A 22184-nucleotide genomic window follows, 5' to 3' on the forward strand; every position below is an offset into this window, starting at 1 on the left:
TATGTTCGAAATGCACTCACAAAAAGAGCTCTGTAAACAAGCCCGCTTTGGAAACCAACGCATACCCTCGATTTGAGAAGCATTAAGCGAACGAAGATCTTGCACGCCGTAAATGCGGCTATGAAGCAAAGGGCCCTTACCCAAGTCTGCAATTCTGCCATGGGCACCTGGAGAGTGGTTGCAATAGTCGCAACGGCTGGAGTTCTCTGCCGAGTCGTCCGACGAACAGACAAAGATGTACCGCCGACAGTTGCAAAAAGGTTCGTTGCAGCTGCCGCGCAGCACACCCCACAAGTCCCTGCTGCTTAGCGCCATTACATATTTTGTCGCGCGCACACACAAAACAAAAGACTTCGAAATGGCGAACAAATCAGAGAAGAAACGCCGCCAGAAAGCGGCGCGGCTCAGCCGAGCCCTAGAATAAAGAACAACTTTAGAGAAGGGAAACTGTACCTTCCGCAGTGGTTCGAAAATAAGCAGCGGCAGCGCATGGAACTTACCTAGGTGGACGCCAGATGGTGCTACTAAAACAGGAAGCGGCAATGCGCTTTTTTTTAGAGCATTATCCAATATGGCCGCTATTCGCCGGTCGTGTACGCTTGTATCCGCTCGTACGCGCCGTACTCGCCCCGCCGGCTACGCGGCATGCCTCGATGCCTGGGCTGCCGCGTAGCCGGTGCGTTCTAATTGCCAGGAGACCAAAGAGCCTCTACTGACACCCATACAAACAAGCCACAAGTGAGTGAACAGAACGTGCGACTTTATACATGGGTTGCACGTGACGTCAGTTCCGGCTTGCAAATCGCGCGTGCGCCATCTTTGAGAACGACCGCGTCTGGACGCACGCTTATACCGCCTACCGCCGCACCTGAGCTTGATGTCGTTCGGTTTATCTTTGCGACATGACGAAAGAAAATTTGCACGCGCTTTGTCCATCATACTCTGAAGAGCTCGTAGGACCGACTCGGGCACGTTACAGAGCGAAGATCGAAATGTGTGACGGCATCGACCCTTATGAACTGTGCATCGGCAAGGATGCTACGCCGAACGTCGACTTGCTGCCCACCGTGACGCACGCCGACATCGTCAATTACTTGGTGCTTTCAACAAGTCACGTTACTTTGCAGCAGATGAAGGCGTACAAATCCTTAGAAGGCCATAATTATTTTACGAGCGGATGGGTCAAGAGCATCGCAGCAAAGCAGCTGGCATCAGAGCGCGTCATCGTTTTGAGCGAGGTTAGTAAATGATCGATCGTTAAGCTCCGCATTTTTTTCTTATTTCTCCAAATTTACGCTGTGTGTTCCTGTAGACAGTCTGATTTGTTTCTTTTTTGTTGTTGAGCGAAACCATTTTGTTGCCTAGCACGCGTACAGCGGCAACTTGAGAACAAGTGGTTAGAAAATGGTACATAAATTGTTAACATATGACCAGCAAAGCATCACAACTGTCACAACTGTTAGAAAAGTTACTTTCACAACTGCTTGCTTTAGAGCGTGCTTTTCTGAACCTTGTAAAGCGCAAGTGAAACCATGGTGCTCCTGCCACATTTTGTGGATAAAGTGGCGTACAACCACACAACAAACTGTTGCTGGTGCTCAGCAAAGTGTTCGTATGAAAAAGAGTATTTTCTGAGGTCATTTTATTCGACATTTCACATTTCGAAAACAGTATTGGTGGAAATCAGTTTATTTGACATTTCACATTTCAAAAACTGTATTTGCTGAAATCATTTTGTTTGACATTTCAGGTCAACCACTCTCAGCGCCTACGGGAGGTACCCCTTAAAGTGTGGATTCTTGCCAAAGCAGATGGAACTGTCGGGACAGCGCATTGCACGTGCATGGCAGGTGTAGGCGAAGCATGCTCGCATGTTGCTGCTACACTTTTTGCCATAGAGACAGCTGTGAGGCTGAGGGACTCCGTTACTTGTACTGAAAAGAAAAATACATGGCTGCCAGCTCATAGCCGGAATGTTGAATTCCGAAGGCTAAGGGAAATCGACTTTTCTTCGGCAAAAGCAAAGAAGAAAAAGATGGACAACATTATAAACAGTACTATTACTGCACATGTAGCCCCTTCATCACATAGGCTACTGCCAATCCCAGCTGCGACAGATGCAGAGCTTGAGCAGTGCTTTTCAGCAATAGCAGATGCAGGAGTGACGCCAGCGTTGTTTACTCTGCATGAAAAATATAGCTCTCTCTTTCATCCACCACGAGCAAAAGAGCCTTTACTTCTTCGAACCCTAATGTGTGAAGAGGCCGCCTCTGAGGATTTGCCTGCTCTGGTGAGCCGAGCCGAAGAGTTTTTGAAAAAAATGGTGATAACAGAAGATATGGTGCAACATGTCGAAGCCATAACAAGAGAGCAGTCAAAATGTGCAAAGTGGTTTGCATTTAGAGCTGGACGAGTAACAGCTTCAGTTATGAAGAGTGTGTGTAAGACAAACGTGGACTACCCGTCAATAAGCTTGTTGAGAAGAATCTGCTACCCAGAGAAAAACAAGTTTTCATCTGAAGCCACAGAATGGGGACTCAAGCATGAAAGTGCTGCCCTCTCCAAGTACCAAGCAAATGCAGTGCAATGCCACAACAATGTGACACTAAGAAGGGCCGGCGTTTGTTTAAGTGCCAAATATCCCCACCTTGCAGCATCCCCAGATGCTATTGTCAGCTGTCTATGCTGCGGTGAAGGCATTGTTGAAGTAAAATGCCCTTATTCACTTGCAGTACAAGGACTAGAAGCAGCATTGAGCAATAAAGATTTCTGTCTGGAAGCTAGTCCAGAAGGACCTCGCTTAAAGAGGACGCATGAGTATTTCTACCAAGTCCAAACACAGCTGGCAATGTGTGCGGTGAAATACTGCGACTTTGTCGTTTGGACGCCAACCTCTGTACATATTGAAAGAATAGTGGAAGATTGTGCATTCTTTCAAGGAATTCTGGAATTGGCAACTCGATTTTTCACACATGTTGTGCTACCTGAAATGTTTTCACAATACTTCACCCGAAAAGATACACCAAAGGCTGGCACTAGTGCTAAAAGATCTGTGTACTGTTACTGTCGAGGCCCAGAAACAGGAAAAATGGTGGCATGTGATGGGGAACACTGCCCATACAAATGGTTCCACTACTCGTGCATTGGAATAAAGCGGGCACCAAAGCAGAAGCACTGGTATTGTGCAGACTGTGCTCAACTGAAGAAATCTTAGCAGAGTCCCTGGAACAAGAGCCCCAAGCTTTCACAAATATGTTACCATGAGTTCTTCTGTGTCAGCAATTGCAGAAGATACTTCAAATCAGACTTGTAGCTAATGAAGGATTTATCGCATGGCGACAAGCTCTCATCAGCTACATACAAATGGTATGGGAAAGATCACATGTGGAAAAGGAAGAAACTCCTAAAGAAGTTTGGCCACATAACCAGCCACTGCTACAATGCTCTACTCGAGTGGCGCTATGCATTCCGAGATGGTGTCTTGTGATCTGCTGTGCAATGTCTCTTGGAACACACACCGAAACAGAAGGTCATACTCATCCGTCACACATGTGGGGACCAATCAAACTATTCTATGCCCGAGTACAAGCTAGGCGAACGACAGAAGGATTGAAAGACAACTGTAACTCTCAATGTCCATGGACTTTCCCCTTCAAGTTGCAACGGCGGTTTCAATTGCATTTGTCTTTGATGTGATGCAGATTTCAGAGCTCACTAGGCAAGACTGCTTTGTCAGTGCGGTATGAAGAGAACGCTTCAATCAGTATATCACACTGCCAACAATAAAGAGATTGGGTAGTTAGCGCCCGTCCTGTGGTATGTTTCTTTTGTGTCCTTGTTCCTTAGTGCTGAATGAATTATTTATTCATACTGTCAGCATTGCCAAGACAGGAGTTGCGATTACAGAGCAATGTAAAATAGAAATACAAGGTAAAATGTTAGAGGCTCGTGTACTGTACTCAGTGCACGTTAAAAAACCCCAGGTGGACGAAGTTTCCTGAGCCCTCCACTACGGCGTCTCTCATACCCTGAGTCGTTTTGGGACGTTAAACCACATAAACAAACAAATAGTGTAAAATCAGACATTTGATAATTCAGGTCATAGAATTTAGGTTAAAAAAATACAACTTAACAAAACATTTGAACAAAATTGGTTTCCTTGATACCATTCACAAATAAAGCCATACTTTAACCAGAAGTAAGATCCAAAACATCAACGTATCATCGCATCAGCAGGAATACAAATGTTTCAAGCAAAGCAACTAGAAACAGTATGGTGCTCCCAGACAGGTGCAAACAGCAAACAAACAATTGCAAGATAGATTCGGACAAAATGCATATTATTTGGGTCACAAACATACAAATTCAAAACAGTCTAAAATATTACGCAAGGGAGTTTTCAAAACTTCTAGGTCGGAACACTGAACAATCTCTTTTGATAATTTCAGTCACTGATAGTACGAACCAGACAAAAAATTTTGAAAGAGTCTGCTCTAAAATCAAGCAGTGCGATGTTTGGAATGTTTTGTTCTGCTAAGAGAGAACTGGCAGCCTCTATGCTGAGTACAGTAAAAAAATTGCAGGTAAAAATTTGTTACAGGTAAATTGCACAGTGTACGCAGGAATCATAATCATCAGCCTGGTTACGCCCACTGCAGGGCAAAGGCCTCTCCCATACTTCTCCAATTACCCCGGTCATGTGATAATTGTGGCCATCTTATCCCTGCAAACTTCTTAATCTCATTCAATCACCTAACTTTCTGCCGCCCCCTGCTACGCTTCCCTTCCCTTGGAATCCAGTCCGTAACCCTTAATGACCATCGGTTATCTTCCCTCCTCATTACATGTCCTGCCCATGCCCATTTCTTTTTCTTGATTTCAACTAAGATGTCATTAACTCACGCTTGTTCCCTCACCTAGTCTGCTCTTTTCTTATCCCTTGATGTTACACCTATCATTCTTCTTTCCATAGCTCGTTGCGTCGTCCTCAATTTAAGTAGAACCCTTTTCGTAAGCCTCCAGGTTTCTGCCCCGTACGTGAGTACTGGTAAGGCACAGCTGGTTATACACTTTTCTCTTGAGGGATAATGGCAACCTGCTGTTCATTATCTGAGAATGCCTGCAAAACGCACCCCAGCCCATTCTTATTCTTCTGATTATTTCAGTCTCATGATACGGATCCGCGGTCACTACCTGCCCTAAGTAGATGTATTCCCTTACCACTTCCAGTTCCTCGCTACCTATCGTAAACTGCTGTTCTCTTCCGAGACTGTTAAACATTCCTTTAGTTTTCTGCAGATTCATTTTTAGACACACTCTTCTGCTTTGACTCTCCAGGTCAGTGAGCATACATTGCAATTGGTCCCCTGACTTACTAAGCAAGGCAATATCATCAGCGAATCGCAAGTTACTGAGGTATTCTCCATTAACTCTTATCCCCAATTCTTCCCAATCCAGGTCTCTGAATACCTCCTGTAAACGCTGTGAATAGCATTGGAGAGATCGTATCTCCTTGCCTGATGCCTTTCTTTATTGGGATTTTGTTGCTTTCTTTATGGAGGACTACGGTGGTTGTGGAGCCGCTATATATCTTTTTCAGTATTTTTACATATGGCTCGTCTATGCCCCGAGTCCGTAATGTCTGCATGACTGCTGAGGTTTCGACTGAATTAAACGCTTTCTCGTAATCAATGAAAGCTATATATAAGGGTTGGTTATCTTCCGCACATTTCTCTATCACCTGATTGATAGTGTGAATATGGTCTATTGAGTAGCCTTTACGGAATCCTGCCTGGTAACGGACAGTAAGCTGATCGATCTATAATTTTTAAAGTCTTTGCTGTCCCCTTTCTTATGGATTAGGATTATGTTAGTGTTCTTCCAAGATTCCGGTACGCTCGAGGTCATGATGCATTGTGTATACAGGGTGGCCAGTTTTTCTAGAACAATGTGCCCACCATCCTTCAACAAATCTGCTGTTACCCGATCCTCCCCAGCTGCCTTCCCCCTTTGCATAGCTCCCAAGGCGTTCTTTACTTCTGGCGTTACTTGTGGGAGTTCAAATTCCTCTAGACTATTCGCTCTCACATTATCGTGCAAGAATAGCCTTTTCCAAATACCAAGCATACTCGGCAAGCTTAGCTACATGGCTCTGGATTTGCAGGAACAACAGATTGACAGAAATTTGTCAGTGCACAGCAAACGTTGACGATTTTATCTAGAGGTGTGAACTGGTGTCCCTGTTTGAGAGTCGCATACTCTAGTGACAGAACGGATTTCATTATGACATACTTGTTACGAACCAAGCCGATCACCCTCTCAACGTGAATTCTGACATTGGCAATATTTCTCGTTGCCTCGACATCCACTGCTGACAATTGTCTTTTGCCTTTGGTGAATGCAGGTATGTGGAGCTTTGCACAGTACAAGCCTACACTGTCGGCAATATCAAAGCCTCTGTCGGCCAGTACCACATCACCATGAGATAAATGGTCAAGAATGCCGCAGTGTTCAGTAATATGTTTGTCAGGGGTCCTGCCTCCCCAACCATCGGAAATAAAGGTGATGACTCTCTGAGGACATATTCCTATAAGGTACTTGGCTGTATTGCTAGATTTGTACTGGGACCAAGTCTGACATCTTGGTTGCAGGGATGACGGCCGTTCAAGCTTGATCTCAAAGCAGTCGACTATGACCGCTACCTTTTCTCCGAATGATTCAAAAAAGGCTTGAGGCATTGTCCTCCTTATTGCTTGCCTTGAGGGCCATGACATAGAGGCTTCAGTCTGCAAAATGCAACGTGTAGCCATTTGTCAAATATCCGACATACGGTCGATTCTGATATATTAAAGCGGTAAGCAAGGTCTTGGTATGGCAGGTTCAACTTAAGCTTCATTAAGAACACTAAAAATTCTTGAAACTTTACCAAAGAGTTTTGTGGTGTGTGCTTAACAAACTTCTCTAGGAGGTTGAACACAGCCATTAAAACTACAAAATTTGGAAGACCTGTGTAGAATGACACTTTGTTGGGGTCTTCACGCAAGGACGCTTCCAACATTTCCATTTCCTCTTTTTGCTGTTTCACCGTTGCCAGCTCAACGGATAGTTTGCGGTAATCTTCTTCAAGCAATTGGAGGTCTCTGCACGTGAGCTCAGTTTGGACTTCTGCCTCTGGAAAAAGAAGCAGATCAACAGAATTGCCTGTCAGTGTGAAACTCAGGACATAATAAAATTGAGAAACCTTTAGACTAACATGCTTGGGAATCATATGCACACGAACCTGTCGTTGTAGTAGACTCCAGAATGGGGCCCATTGGAGTGAGCTCATCAGGCTCTAGTTCCGAGCCTATGGCGTGCTCAGGTGGCGTTACAGGCCTCACGGGCGGCTTGCACACTGCAGCAGCATGTGGCTTGTTCTGCTGTCGCCGTTTACACCGCATGTAACGCGCGGATGCGACTACAGTAGTGCGGTCATAACGGCCGTGGCCCAGCCGCAGACTCGGTGCCCAGTCCGGATTTCCATCGTCCATCAAACTGGCAGGCTTCCCTTTAAAAGAACACACATGCAAATGCATTAACTGCACATGTACCGTGTATTAATTGCAATTTAAAGCGCACAGTTGGCAATCTACAGAGCTTTGACTAGCGCTGTCAGAAACAGCTCGTGTGAACGCCGCGGGTAAACAAACAATTTCGGCAGCAGTTTCCATCGTCCATCAAATTGGCAGGCTTCCCTTTAAAAGAACACATGCAAATGCATTAACTGCACATGTACCGTGTATTAATTGCAACTTAAAGCGCACAGTTGGCAATCTACAGAGCTTTGACTAGCGCTTTCAGAAAAAGCTCGTGTGAACGCCGCGGGTAAACAAACAATTTCGGCAGCAGTTTCCATCGTCCATCAAATTGGCAGGCTTCCCTTTAAAAGAACACACACGCAAATGCATTAGCTGCACATGTACCGTGTATTAATTGCAATTTAAAGCGCACAGTTGGCAATCTACAGAGCTTTGACTAGCGCTTTCAGAAAAAGTCGTGTGAACGCCGCGGGTAAACAAACTATTTCGGCAGCAGGAAAGAGAAGCGGCCAGGCGAGTTAGTGTTATAAACGGCGTAATCTGAAAATTCGTTTACCTTTGACGAAGTGAAGACCGCAGACACGGACATACTTGTCATTCTTCAAGTCCTTTCTATTTATCCTTGCCAGCCAAACGCTCCGGCGCTGCTCAGACAAGAGCCTTGTTCGTTCACATTGATTCTTAATAACCGCGGGCAAACTAAACAGTCCAATGTGTGGTTGTGCCTTGTCCTTGATAGCAGAAGAATCGCTTCTCGTTCTGGAGCCAAAAAGGGCACAAATTGTCATCGTGAATATGGAATTGTCGGTCTTCTACTACTGCAGAGTACACGTCCCAGCACGATCTCCGCAGCAAGTGTTCTTAAACATGGCGGTTTCCGGTTTCCTGGCTTGCGGATGTGACGTTGGTGCAACCCATGTATTGGCAGAAGACACACAGTGTACATTCTCGTGCAATAGCACAAATAAAATTTGTATGTCGAGATACGCTGGAATCTTTCACGCGAGCTCGTAAACGGCTCACCGTCGTCGTCGCACATGGCGGTCTAGTAACGAGCGACAACCATTGGCGCAAGCAGCTTGGACAGAGTCTCCCGCCTGTTTGCAGCGGCAGTCGCCGTTACAGATGAGCAACTGGCATTGCGAAGCAATTGGGTGAACGAGGCATCTGCTGCCGCAGCCTGCACAGCGACATGGACTACCCGGCATTTTAGCGTTGACTCCTTTCCAACGTGCACATTCCTTTTCTTTCGGGGGCCGCTAATGTGTGGCTCATACTTGGTGTCCCACATGGTCTCAATATGAACAAGTCGCTTTCGCGGGCATCACCTTCATCAGCCACTTTTGCGGGCCTTTCCACCCAACTTCATATACGTCGGACCATGTAAGCACGTGTGCTAGTCTCCGTTCGTGCTTAATTGCAGCCGGGAAAGGCCACAGGCACAATTTGTCCATAGCTGCAGCAGAAAAGGCTGAACGGGGAGCACGAGTCACGGTGTGTGTAAATTGGGAGCAACTGTCACTGTGTGGACTAGAGGAGCAAATGCTTACTTCGAGAGACTGCTTCTCAATGCAACTGATCTGGCCGCCATATTCGAAAAACATAACACGGCAACGCTAACCAAGTAAGATAACAGCGAAATTAAACAGCAATCAATCAATGCATGAGGTTCAGAGAATACATTATACATTGGCTACGAACCATATGGCAACAGTGAGCATTCACATACACGGGTCTCTTAAGATACATTCAGCCGCCTACTTACAGGCATATTCCTTGCCTTCATCGCATGTGGTGGTCTGGTAACGAGAGACTACCAGCAGTACAAACAGATTGGACAGAGCGTCGTACATGTTTTGAACCGACAGTTGCTGTTCAAGATGAGCAACTTCCATTGCGAAGCAATCAGGTGATTCAGGCGTCTGCTGCCGCAACCAACACTCCGAAATGGACTATCCGACATTTTAGCGTTAACTCCTTTCCAACCTGCACGTTGCTTTTCTGTCGAGGGCCGCTAATGTGTGGCTCACATTTGGTGTCCCACTTTGTCTCAATATGGACAAGTCGCTTTCGTGGGCATCACCTTCGGCAGCCATTTTTGCGGGCCTTTTCACCCATACGGCTATCAACTTCATACACTTCGAACCATGTAAGCACATATGCTGGTCTCAGTTCTGAGCAAATCATGGCCGAGGTAGGCCACAAGTACAATTTGCCCATGGCTGCAGCAGGAAAGAACGAACGGGAGCACCAGTTACGGTGCGTGTATACTGGGAGTCTATGTCGCTGTGAGGACTGCAGGAGCAAATGCTTACCTCGAGAGACTGCTTACCAATGCAACTGACGAGGCCCCCACATCCAAGAAATTTAACACGTCGACCATAACGAAGTGGGGCAGCAAAGCCAGATTCTGCAATCAAATAATCAGTGTAGCTTGCGCAAAGACCCAGGCTATCGAGGAAGAAGAGAAATCAATGAGACTAGGAATATGGAAAATGAGAAAGCTTGCATTCAAGAGAGAAGCCACTTTGATCTGCAAGCATTGAAGGCCAAAAACATCAAGAAAAGTAAAATGGTGCATAGAAAATGGTGCGTATGTCAATGCAAGAAACATGTCGATGTTGCATCAGCTATTTCAGGAGAGGCATTGTGCATGACAACATACACTAAATGGTACTGCTACAGATATGTTATGCTACTAGGCAGTGACTGGTATTACGTATCAGCGAAGAATCGTTGACCTTTATCTTTGGATGAGGATGAATGATCTCTAACGAGAATGGGCAATGAAAAAGCTTGCATTTATGGAAGGAAAATTACACTTGGCACAAATGGAATTGACATGGCCAGGAAGCTGATTAAGGGCAAACTGACGGAACTCTTTTGGCCAGCGACGTCCGTGCTTGATCAGAAGTTGCAGGTGCATCTGAAGAAGAATTTCCAGGAAGTCCTTCTTCAGTTACCTGGATGACTGAGCCAATTTGTCCGTGCTGGTGGAATGGTGGCTGAAGCTCTTTTCAGTCTTGACACAGTGCTCTGCAGACTTGATATCTCATGCAAAGTCTTCTGCATGCGCTTCTTTGTTCATGGTGTAAAAGCCTTGCAGATTCGGCTCCAGACCCTTTCTGTTGGTGTTGATAGGAGCTCCTGTGATGACCAAGATATGCTTGGCATGGACTCTGTTGGGGCAGAATGGTGACACATGAGATACAGCACAGATTAGCCAAACTCATGTGTGTTTTCTTTTATGTTCGAACCAATTATACTGAACCATAAACATGAACAAACATTCATATCTACTGGAAACAAATGACACGTATCTCAAGACTAACAAGCCAATACAGGATATATCAGGCATATTTATTTCTGAACCACATGTTGTTTACCTTGTAGTAGCAGCCAACGTCCACACAATGGCCTTGTTGTAGCAGGCAGCAGCTTGTTTAGTGTGTGGAGTGTGTTGCTTCATACTGGTGCCATCCTCATTACTGCATGTCTGGAACAGAAATTTTGACTGAATGAAAAATTGAAAAAGCACAACTTTGCAATATGAAATGCAAGAAGGTGTGACATGTATATTGTAATGGTTTGCAACTACAGAACATATGCAATTGTACCCTGTTTGTTCTAGGGTGCTTAAGCAGCACGTTAAATAAATGTTGCTATTGTCCATAAATTTATGTCTGCCTAACTATAGAATGCATGTAAACAGCTTAAGTATTATTAAGATCACAAATGAGAACATTTGTGCGTTCATTTATACACTGGAAGAGATCACACTGCTGGTTCCACAAGCAAATGCATGAAAGTCATGAAGCTTTTAGAACTGATGCATCATTTTTCTGCACGAACGTGATGCACTGCTTCACTACTGCAAAAATAAATGCCCCACGGTAAACCAAACTGAACAGCAAGAACATTTGGAACCAACAAACACGAAATATGAGTGAATTATCAAGCTTGCAACTGTTTAATACACTAAATTCTGTAACTTTCACTTCATTTTACCAAAGGATTATTCAATTTTGTGGAGGAAAGAAGTTGCCGGCGGACTCGAAAAAAAAGTTTTATATGTATATTGTTAAGGCTACCCAGTCACCTACGGCCACGGCTACAATAAGATGGAAAATGAGACGCGCGTTCCAAATCGCTCTTTCCTTCGCGATTGTGTGTGTATAACGACAGCCTCGCAAGTAACGGTTTATTTAGAAAAGAGCAACGGAGGATCCCGACTGCCATATGTTGTGCAGCATCTAGGTCGTTAACTTGTCCCTGCCTGTTAGTTAATGAGACGAATATTATGTAACGACTGAAGCAGCAGCATTGAACGACTCACCATTATTGCCGTTGTCATCCGCAGCAGAATCCAGCTCCCGTTTCGATACAGACGTGTTCCGAATGGCTCACGACCGAAACCCAACTTTCGGGCTTACATGTCCGCCTGCAAACCCGTCACTTCACCCTAGGTTAAATAACGCGAGACATCAAAGCGCAATAAAGTAGTTTTAGCAAAAAAGAACCAACCAGTCTGAGTGCACGAACGAATGAATCCGTGCCCCCATGCACTCGAAAATACCGGTAAAACTTTTAAATCCAGGCCAGAGGTCACGTGAAAGATCGATGATGCTGAACGCTGTTTGCGTTTATAGTGAGAAAGAAACAATAAACTTACTTACAAAGAGTACAATATCTAATTAGCAATGATAATTTCGCCCTCTTTCTTATGTAATAAAAATGCTTCGGTAATTGTAAGAGAAAGTTTGTAAGATAAAATTGCGCTTATTACGGCGCCTCTAGCAGAAAATGTTGAAACTAACGTAAGGATCCCGAAGCGATTCTACTATGCTGGTTTTGTTAGCAGCAGCGCGCGGTCGATTTTTTCGCCCTCTGTGGCCATTTGTTGAACTTGAGAGTGTGCGGGGCCTGGCCGAGCGGTTTCAACCGTTCAAACGACGCGTACAAAGCAGCGCGGGCGGCGCCTGCGCCGTGGCGCCATCCCGCCGTATGGTTTCTTCGCGCCTGCGCGCCTGGCGCGTATCGGAGCGACCGTCGTGCGATATTTTGGGCACCTCTCCTTACAGTTACCTGTTTCTCGCGTGCTTGCTGTTCTCATTTTAGCTTAATTCCGACTCGCTATGTCGACTGAAATATTGGAAGGGCCGGCACAATGTAACAAAACAGCCCGTCGAGTTGCGCACTCGGCCTCGCACATCCGGTTACATTTTCTGCCGCCCTCTCAGGTGCTGCCCTTCTCCGTCTGTGCTATTAGAACGTTAACTGCGACGGTGTTTAACGCATTTCGGCTTACATGGCGAAGAAGACACAAAAGCTGTATCGGATCATGCGAGGATATTACGTGTTAATTGAATGAATTGCGATTTTACGTCAATTGAAGTGGAGAGCTGAACGAGTTGGTGCATGTTTGTAGGAATTTTATACCAGCGCAGAGTACGGAGACACAGTATAGCAAAAAAGATAACGACGGTTTGTTTTTCTCGTCGTCTTATGTATCTACTGTGTCTCTGCCCCCTGTGCTAGTTTTTCTTCCTGTAAAAATGAAATTTATTTGCGAGAGCGGGCTTAGAATAAATAGCGCATGGACCTCGTTTTGCAACTCACTTATGGACCGAATAATCAAGCTGTGCTGTAGCATACTGAGCCGCAAAATACTACCATTGCGTTGTATGTCAGCGCTTCTTTCGACGCAGAAGTCAGACTTTTAATCACGCTCAAGTCTGCTTGTAACTGTCATCCAAAACGACAGTAATGAGCTCATGCGGCCGACTGTCACAAAGAGTTTGTAGTATAATAACATTTATCCTGTGGCCAAAACCACACCCGCGCTGCCTCTGAAATAAATATATTTGCGCACTTCAAGCAACAAACGTCCTCTCTACGTATGCGCAACTCCTTGCTTCTAGAAACATAAGCTACCCAGCTGCTCATAGGTTACGGCGCGAAGGTTCCATGGCGTCATTTGTTATGGTGACCTATAGATTGCTTGCATGTTGGATGTTGTAACCTTTAGAAGGCACAAAAATATAAAAAAAAGAAGAAAACAAACCACTTGTAACATTTATTTCATAAGTTACTCGCGCACAAAAGCTGCATTATAGGTTACTGTGTTTAGAGTGTAGAAACGCACGTAGCGAGGCACTTTAAGTCATTCAAATGTTACCAACCCAACGTTGGTTTCACCCATCATTCGTGCTTGAAGTATTTGAGTTCCAGGAGCCACAAGCTCATCCACTAGCTTGGAAGACGGTGTACCGGGCAAAAGACCAGGAACAATTCCCTTGCATGAGTTGTCTGGGGCCGCAAAATATGTCGTGATGGGATAGAGCTTCAGCTCCCTCACCTTGTACAATGCGTCGGCTACGTGCGACTGGGGTGTGCTGATGATTGCCAAGTTCTGCTGAGGTCGCAGTCGGAATATGATGTCCTGGCGATCCTCGGTGGTCAAGCCGGCTGCACTCCATAGAGCACTGGCGAGTTCTGGGCGCGCCCACTTATCGAGACAAAGTCCTCCGTGAGGCCGCAGAATTATCTTTTCATCGTGCAAAGGAAGTTGAGGCAGGTTCTTATTCCGACTGCGCTTGCGTACGGTAAGCTGAGAGGCACCCGGAATGCCCAAGATGTTTTCGGAGGGTTGCGTCTTGGCGTGCGTTTGACGGATGCGTCGCTTACGTATGACTGTCTTCCAACAGCCACCTGCGTCGTCGTCAGTTTTGTCGTCGTAAATGCTCGGGGCAGCATCTTCCTCTATCCTTTCCCCGGTCGGAGTGTCCACCTCTCGCTGTTAGGAGGGAAAATTGGCGACGATGGGATCGGCGGCCACTCCCGCGGTATCCACCTCGGGCGTCTTCGTTGTTGTTGAGGAACGCGCGCCGGCGTTCTCTGTCGCCGAGTGCGTCTCCTGCTCGTCGGAAAATGACGTTGCGGTAGATAAATTCTCCATCGAAACGGAGCGGTGAATTGGCCGAAGGCCCTTTGCACGCCGGTTTAGAACATGGGCCTCGGAAGAGCTGGTCGCTTGGCGCTCTTGGTTCATAGTGTAGAAAACACGCCAAGGCAGCTATGGCCCCGGCAAAAGCAGCCGCGTTCGAACTGCTTCAGAGCTGTAGACGCGCGGGGAGCGGCAAGAAAGGTCCCGGGAAAGAAGGCAGTCGGTGGGAAACGGCGAGAAAGCCACTTCCCATATAACTCCCGGCGAAAGCGGCTCGGGCAAGGGCGGTCCGTGAAGGTCGCGTCGTCTCGGTGGTTGCGGAGCGCGCCGACGACACGTCCGTTCGCTTCGGCCGACAGAGCAGCAGCCCCGCGACGACGAAAAATACTATGCCGGCGCTGCATGCGATCGAATTGGATAGGACCACATGAAGGTCGCGCCGTTGTAAACTGCTGGCGATTCTGATCGGCCGGGTGGTTCGTACTACTTCGCGCGCTACTGTTTCCGATCAGACCGCACAAATGGTGTTTATAATTGGATACGACATATATTTATGCCTTCGGAATGCATGCCTTTCTTTCTCTTCGTTATTTCATCTTAGTGATTTTTAATGCTGCTCGGTGACTGCGCGTGCATTGCGGCCGCACTGTCGCCTTTCGTTCTACTATGTTTTATTGTACGGTTCCCTTTGGATATTTTTCTTCTTATTCAAGCAGCATGTATCCCTCGTGTGTATTTTGGCGCATATATAGTTTTTCATCAGTATGTCTTACGAAGCGCCACCAGAAAACATATGTAAACGTCCTGCTTGCCGATTCCAACAAATAAAACATATCGGCCCCGTCCGGCGCCCTGTACTTAGATTTGCGGAAAGTACCCTGATAGAAGAAGAAAAAAAAACTGCAGTGCAATATATCATTCATGTTTCCGTCTTCCTTTAGTAACAAAACGCGGAGTAATTGGCACGTTTTTTTTTTCTTTAGTATAGCACTCGGGAGCCGTAAACAGTTCTAGGTAGCGATTATATCTAGTAATCTTTCGCCCGTAAGCCGAGTGAAATTTTATGTCTAGTTCATTCTTAAAAACAACAACAAAACTCAGTGCCCTTCCACACTGTGGAGGATGACCAGCGAATCTTTGCACGTGGGCCCCTTAATGGCGAAATGCACCTCCGCCGCGGGTCGGCCCGGTATTGTACTATGTTTCAGACCGACCCACGTATGTGGAGTGCTCAACGCCTACGACACCTCCGCCGTGGGTCGGCCTGGCATTGTAGTATCTTCAGTATTTCTTCTGCACGCGGACGCGATACGAGGGAAAGTAGCCCTTAACACCTTCGCTCTTAAGTGGATATGGCGTTGCGATGCTAAACTCGAGCCCACGGGTCCAAACCAGGTCGCGGAATTCGATTTGTAGTTCGTAATTCTGTTTAGTTGCATGTTAAAGAACCCCAGGTGGTGAAAACTGAACCGCGTGCCTCGTAAGCATATCGCCAGACTTAAAACGCTAGAATTTGTTCAATTAAAGAAGAACGAGCAAAGACTAGAAGGTAGCTGCGTCCTTCGGCTTTTTCCTAGGGGTGTAAAAGAAAGAAATTATTCTCGAGTATAATTTCTGAGAAAAATATGTTACGCTTATATTAAAGTTCATACCTTCAATGTAGTGCCGTTCTCGATTGCAAATCCGCTCAACTAAGCAGCTTCTGCAATATAAACGTCTGCTTTCACTTATCCGGTGAACTATCATAAGAACAATACTGAAGCACTTAAAGGAAGGGCATGCTTCACATACACATAAACGTATTTGTAAATCTGCCGTGTTCGTTGAAGAAGTGTGGTACTACATTGGGCACCCAGTTTTAATGGGTTACAGGCTCGCAGACATGGGAGACTGTAAAAAAGGTGTCTTCCTTGCCTGAATTAAGTTTGCAGATTTACAGCCTGTCGCAAAACGGGGCGTTTATATTGAATGACAGATAAGAACTTGTTCACCAGAATCAATTAGCACCCGTGCGTTTATTGTCTGAGGAACTCGTACGGAAACGGCTATTCAATAATTTTTAATAGTGAATTTTGAAGTCCAGTACGATCGGAATAGCAAATATCATTCAATTAGACTATATGGGTCATATAACGTAAAACTAAACTAATGTGTTTTTATTCCAATCTCCTGACGTCAAATTTGCGTAACCGCTGACATAAGTTTTCAATAGGTGAAGCGCCAATAGGGACAGCATACTATGAAGGAACAAAGACAGGACAACGCGCCACTTGCAACTCTTTATTGAAGTCAAAGGTGGCTGATTATATAGCCATGGGGAGAGGGGGACGAGAAAGACGAACACTGATTATCTGAATACGCACGTGCGAGAACACTGAAGATATATATCAAGGGAATCGCGTTTAATGAAAATCAAAAACTTGTCTAAAAGCATGCTTTCGTTTGTGTAAATATTCAGAGACGGGTGCTGACACAGGCGTCCTCTCTTTTCTTAATCTGGTTGGCCTCCAACAATTCACGCGCCACAGAATCTTTACGTTTAAACATGATTCTTGTATCATGAAGCCTTGCTTCACATACTTGTTTATTCTCATTCCCGCAGACCTTGCAATGAAGCAGCAACTTGGAACCATTTCCATTTTTCAACGAAAGCTTATGTTCCCACAGGCGTTCATTAATACATCGGCCAGTTTGGCCGGTATACTCTTTCCCACACTTCAGCGGTATGCGGAATACGACCCATTCTTCACACTTAACGAATGGGTTTGTATGTTTAACAGATCACCCTACTTCCCTAGAGTCATCAGAACCAATCAGGTGGCACAAAGTAGCAAGTTTTCGGGGCGCGGAAAAAGCTACAGGAAGTTCGTATTTCACGGCGACGTGTTTAAGATTATGCACCACTTTATGAGAATACGGTATCATCGCTGGTTTAGCTTTTTTCGAATGTTTGAGCTTCTTCACTTCTTTTTCTTTCTTTTTTCACCTTTTTCAATAACGCCTCTAAAACTGCGCCTAAAACCAAACAAGTAAAGCCAGCCTTTCTCAACTTCAAAATCTGTTCGTCAAAGCTTGCTTCTGCCTCATGACAGCACAATTTTTTCCGGGTGAATTCGAGGCACATAGTGGCAACCTTACGTTCGACAGTCTTGTACTGTGTAGACTTTTTTGGTCCCCTTGACTTAAATACATAGTTGCAAGTAGCGCCTTGTCCTGTCTTTGCTCCTTCTTAGTGTGCCGTCTCTATTGGCGCATCATCTATTGAAAGCTATGCAACAACTAGCCCCACAACGTGTTTTACTGCGCTGATGTAAGCATCGAGCGGTGACCCGCAGTTTTGTCTGATCAAACGCCCTCTCAACTTGTAGGAGATAAATATTCTTTGCTTTAAAAACGAATAACATTGCCTACATTGAGCGGTTTTTCGTTTGTACTTGGCTGCCAGGAGGAGAGGGCCACGCTTAAGAGGAGAGGCATTCGATGGGGCCGAGCCAGCCCATTGAAAATAGGTAACCGGGTGAAGAGGGTGGTGCAGGCGCCTGCGATTGGTCCGTTTTCCCTCACTTAACTTGCGCTGGCTGGTCGAAAATCGCGCAGCGTGCAACGGAAGGTTAAGAATGTCGCTAAAACGGATCCTCAGCGAAGAAGAGTGGGCGGAGCGATGTCGTAAACGTGCCGAAAGTGCTCGAAAACGTTACGCGTCCACACTAAAACATTTATTTTACGCAAATAAACCCATGCTCTCCGGCAGGTGCGTATAGCCAGTGCCTGAGGGGTCTGCGGCAGCCGTCTTTTATTCCTTTCAGAACGGGACAGCCTGCGGCTATTAAAAAAAAACAATCAATTTTGTTCAGCATATTAATGCGTCTTTAACGCGTACACATCACTTTCACGCGGTGAGTTTCGCTATTTCGTGACGTCGCATGACAGAAAGGTGAAGTGGTTGCAGCCCGGAAACTTTTGACCCGTAACCGAGGGCTAATGGCGAAAAGGCGTCTATTCAGAAATACCTATTTTTCTTTTGTTCGGCCAATCATGCATAATCAGTGTGTACACGTCATATCAGATGGAGAGCTATCCCGGTTTTCGTGACTTCGCGTGACAGACAGGAGAAGTGGGGATGATCAAAAAAAGTTTTTGTCGAATCGCCGAGGGCTGATTGCAGAATTGGAATAGAAAAGTTTGGAAAAGCTCTACGTTATAGCGCCTCATGTTTCTACATCATTTCGCCTGCTAGCACGTTGAAAGAGATCGCTATACAGGCTGCGGAGATCACCTTGGTTAAAACATCCCGACCTCCCCGATTGAGTCTGAGTACGTAGGCACCTAACACTGTTGTTCCTATTAACATCCAATAATTGCCTTGATTGCTTTTCTTGGAAAGTCTGTTGGTTCACCTGTGGCTGGTGCAGCTTTTAAAAGAAACACGCTTACTCCGGACGGGAGTTCCCACTTTCTCAATCAGCGTATTTAGAATATTTTATAATTTTTGTCTTGCATATGGGTCGCGGTTATATATATAAATGTACCCTTAGATTTACCTAGAAGTACATTGGTCATTTGCATCTCTTCGCGCAGCGCAGTTGATGAACCTCGTTTATTTCACTATAGTATTGTTTTCTTTGATCATTGTCCCTGATCAATATTCCATCGACAAGAAGAGCGCTTAAAATAATACGTTATCAATAAAATATTCTTTCGTAGCTTCATGTTGCAGATAGGCGGCCTCTGTGGGAAAAAGTTATGTGTAACATTTAGAACACAATGTTAAAAACAGCAGTTCACCTGGCTAAAACTACAATTGGTACCGGCCAACAAAAGTCGCGGGCGCACCAATACAAGTAAAAGCATAAAAAATTTTACTGCGCAGAATTCTTGCAAGAAGAACTGGGGGCCGCGAGCGTCCGCGCAACGAACGCGCGCTCGCTAGCAGACGACGCACTATACAACGACGAAATTGAAGACGTCGTGTTGTATAACACATGCCTGAAATATATACACGAGGCAGAACTGTGTTAATCAATATTTGCAGTGGAAATAAAGCACTATTATAAGAGCGTACGCGCGCAACCGGTCTCAGTGCCCGCAGCGAAGTTACGTATAACATGCCGCGAAGCAAGCCGCGAAGCGCGCCTTATACATTTCGCTCGCAGCGCCGTCGCAAAATTTTTCCACATGCGGCGCCTCAGCGAGAGAGCGCCGTTCGGCCTACTCCGACCATCGTCTAGTCCACTCTACTTTCAAGACCACGGTTCAAGACACACGAGCGCCGGCAACGCGTTGCTGCGGCTCCCGCCAAAGGCATCTCGTACAGCGTCTGGGATTCGCGTGGGCAACGCCGTAGTAGACGCCCCAACATCTCCACTCTGTACGGAGAGGTGGGCGAGGAGGTCATGAGGATCCCTGGCAGCTGCCGGAGAAGAATTACCCTCCTCCGTCGCTTCAGCCCTCTTGCCTCGCGCCTCACAAAAGAGGGCACGCGTGCGCAAGCCGCACCGCACGCTTGCGGTCGCGCGAGAAATTGCACGCATCCAGCACTTGTGCACAAATTACCATTTACACAGTGTGCACAGTGTATACCTTACACATTGTAAAGCGATCTTTATGCGTTAGTGCTTGATACGTGCAATCTTTCGCGTGACCGCACGCGTGCGGTGCGGCTTGCCGCGATGGGCGGCTCGAGCGTAAATCGGCCCTAACGCATACGAGATTAAACCGCGTTCGCCGGCTCACCCTCATACCCTCATACCCTCATACACTTTCACTCATACGGAACCTAACGGCGACGGCGATGCTGACGGCAGAAATGTTCCTGGAGTGTCCATATAATTGCTGCCGCAATAAAGTCCCGTGGTCACCTAGACAAACCGCCCCGATGGACGGTTTACGTAGAACGCTGCCAGTCGGTGCGATTATTTCGGTGAGTTATGTCGCACGCTCCAATGAACCAACCTTCCACTTCTTAGTCGGTAGCTGCTCCCGGCTCCTTTGGACGTCCAGGCGAGCGAGGCCCAAGCACGTGATGCGATAAATGATCCAATTAAGGCAACGTGAGAACAATACCATTACGTTTTGAAAAACGAGTCCTCATCGGGAAGACGTCGCAATGCTTTCCCATTCATCCATCTAGGGATACCTGGGCACCCTTGGCTTTTCCCTAAATATCCCATATATCTTCAAAAAGAACAGACAAAGAATTGCTAGCATCAAACTTTCTAAGCCCTGTTGAAATTTGATCTGACAAAAACAACCACATCCAGCGCTGCCCTTGCCTGTGGCTCTCTATGCTGAAGCGCGCGGGGCACAAAATGGATCTAGTCGGAGGCCTCGGTGGGCCCCCGCTTGCGGCGAGGACAGCCACGTCGTCTGCGACGCTGACATCCGCCGGCTGGTGAGCGCGAGCTGCTAAACGGTAGCAGCTGCGGGTGTTTGCATTGTTGGTCACCCTTGATATTCATTACTTTTCGTGGGTGTATAAAAAGTGAATACAAACATTTTTGGCGGCACATCCATTCCCTGGAGATGACTTTTTCAGATATATTTGTCTTGCGACTCTGCTAGGTTTGTACTTCAGTCTAACACCCACTACTACAACAATGCCTCAGGATGAATTTAGCTGTGTAAACAAATGAGTTGGCGACATTATCGCGACTATTTTTCTTTTTTTAAGACGGCTGACGATGACGACGACTGGCAACAGTCGTATAACTTTCTCGCCGTCGTCGACACACCTACGCCATCGCACAGTCCTAGTCGCGGCCGTTGCAGGCAGCGGTAAGGTAGCTATTACAAGCCCAAAGACTGGTCAGATGAATACAGACATTGCGCAAAATTGGTGAATTAGCCGAAACACGATACTAACTGCTGGGGATGTGCGCATGTGCAGCATTCTGACATGAGCCGGCCCTATTACGCGTTGACTGGTACTTGTGAGTGAGTTTAGCGACAGGCATGACGGCAAGCTGTGACTAGTATATCAGGAATAAAACCACAAAAAGGTCATGCGCAAGGAAGTAGAGTTAATAAATTATGCTTTTATATACATATACATTATGAACACCATTATTATAAACGGCATATTTCACTGCAGGCACAATAAAAAGTGATTGTTGTTTCTAAATGTTTCACTTGTTATGTGCATATTTACAAGGAAGTTGGTACAAGTTACAGAGCCTAAAAGATTTACGCGTGCACAAGGTTTACCTCCGTGACCACTGACCGCTGCCTGAGCCTTGTGTAGGTGGCCACCGGCATCTTGCTTATTGCTTCCTTGTGGTCCGCGCAGGTGTTCAGGCACCGTTGGTCTTCTTTCTCAAGGCATTCAGAGAGGGATCGGAGCAGCGACTTCATCGTGAATAATTTGTTCCTACACTATGTAATAACGCCCGGTAAGTACTCCTCGTGGTTCTTCAGATTGCGGAGCACTTTACTGCTCCCTCAGGTCAAGAACCGCCCTTCACCCGCACATTCCTTGAGTTGTCAACGAGCCGTATTCATTGATGGCCGCTACAAGGAGAGCATGCTTGCGCTGGGGGCAGGATACGTACTACAATATATGACGGACGCATAGCTAAGCTTCTCCTTTAAGAGTGGAACGCGATAGCATTCATAGCTCCCTGACTGCTTCTCAGGCTTTCCGGCAACTGGAGCGTATGTAATCG

General features: G+C 46.2%; 1 pseudogene; it reads right to left on the reverse strand.

Annotated features, from left to right (window-relative positions):
• Positions 1–5266: 5266 nt before the first annotated feature.
• LOC142591592 (uncharacterized) lies at positions 5267–21873 on the reverse strand (annotated as a pseudogene).
• Positions 21874–22184: the final 311 nt, after the last annotated feature.

The sequence above is a fragment of the Dermacentor variabilis genome, chromosome 8 (genome assembly GCF_050947875.1).
Source record: "Dermacentor variabilis isolate Ectoservices chromosome 8, ASM5094787v1, whole genome shotgun sequence".
Classification (NCBI taxonomy): domain Eukaryota; kingdom Metazoa; phylum Arthropoda; class Arachnida; order Ixodida; family Ixodidae; genus Dermacentor; species Dermacentor variabilis.